This window comes from Ammodytes marinus, assembly GCF_949987685.1.
Source record: "Ammodytes marinus genome assembly, chromosome: 16".
Classification (NCBI taxonomy): Eukaryota; Metazoa; Chordata; class Actinopteri; order Uranoscopiformes; family Ammodytidae; genus Ammodytes; species Ammodytes marinus.
Window position 1 is genome coordinate 7,618,572 of NC_137220.1, and position 369 is coordinate 7,618,940.

The following is a 369-nucleotide window of genomic DNA, read 5'->3' on the forward strand; positions in this document are numbered from 1 at the left end:
TCTCTCTCTCTCTCTCTCTCTTTCTCTCCCTGGTGTCTGCAGTGCTCCTATAAACGGTAGGACAATTAGCAGGGAAGGCTAGTTTGATTAATTAGCCAGTAACAAGGGATGAGCAAAAGAGGGATTGATTGATGGATGGAGGAACGATGGAGGAGAAGTGTTGAGCCGGTAGAAAAGTGAGCCTGTTAAGGATGTTGTATAGAACACATCAGACTATGGACACTACTGTAGTGCTGTAAGCAAGAAAACAAGTGAAATGCTCATGTAAAGTCTGCTAAAGAATGGAGGATTTAGTAGCACACCTTTACAACACAGGTGTGAAAGGATGAGTTCACGTGTATTTTTATGTGTGTTGTGTATGTGGATTGT